This window comes from Chrysochloris asiatica, unplaced genomic scaffold (assembly GCF_000296735.1).
Source record: "Chrysochloris asiatica unplaced genomic scaffold, ChrAsi1.0 scaffold00150, whole genome shotgun sequence".
Taxonomy (NCBI): domain Eukaryota; kingdom Metazoa; phylum Chordata; class Mammalia; order Afrosoricida; family Chrysochloridae; genus Chrysochloris; species Chrysochloris asiatica.
In genome coordinates this window covers 7,835,144-7,835,368 of record NW_006408668.1, presented here as the reverse complement: position 1 = coordinate 7,835,368, position 225 = coordinate 7,835,144, and positions in this window count along the sequence as shown.

The window sequence follows — 225 nt, the reverse complement described above, 5'->3', positions numbered from 1 at the left end:
TGACAACAAAGGACAATATTGTGAAGTATGAGTATTCTGGAACACTTAATTGTGTTCATGAGGATTCAGTACCTGGACCAAGAGGCAGTTGTATGAACAGAACATTGGAACACTGAATGGTTTAAATTTAAGAAAGGTATGTGACAAGGTTGTATTCTTTCACCATACTTATTCAAACTGTATACTGAGCAAATAATCTGAGAAGCTGGAGAAAGATATCATGTT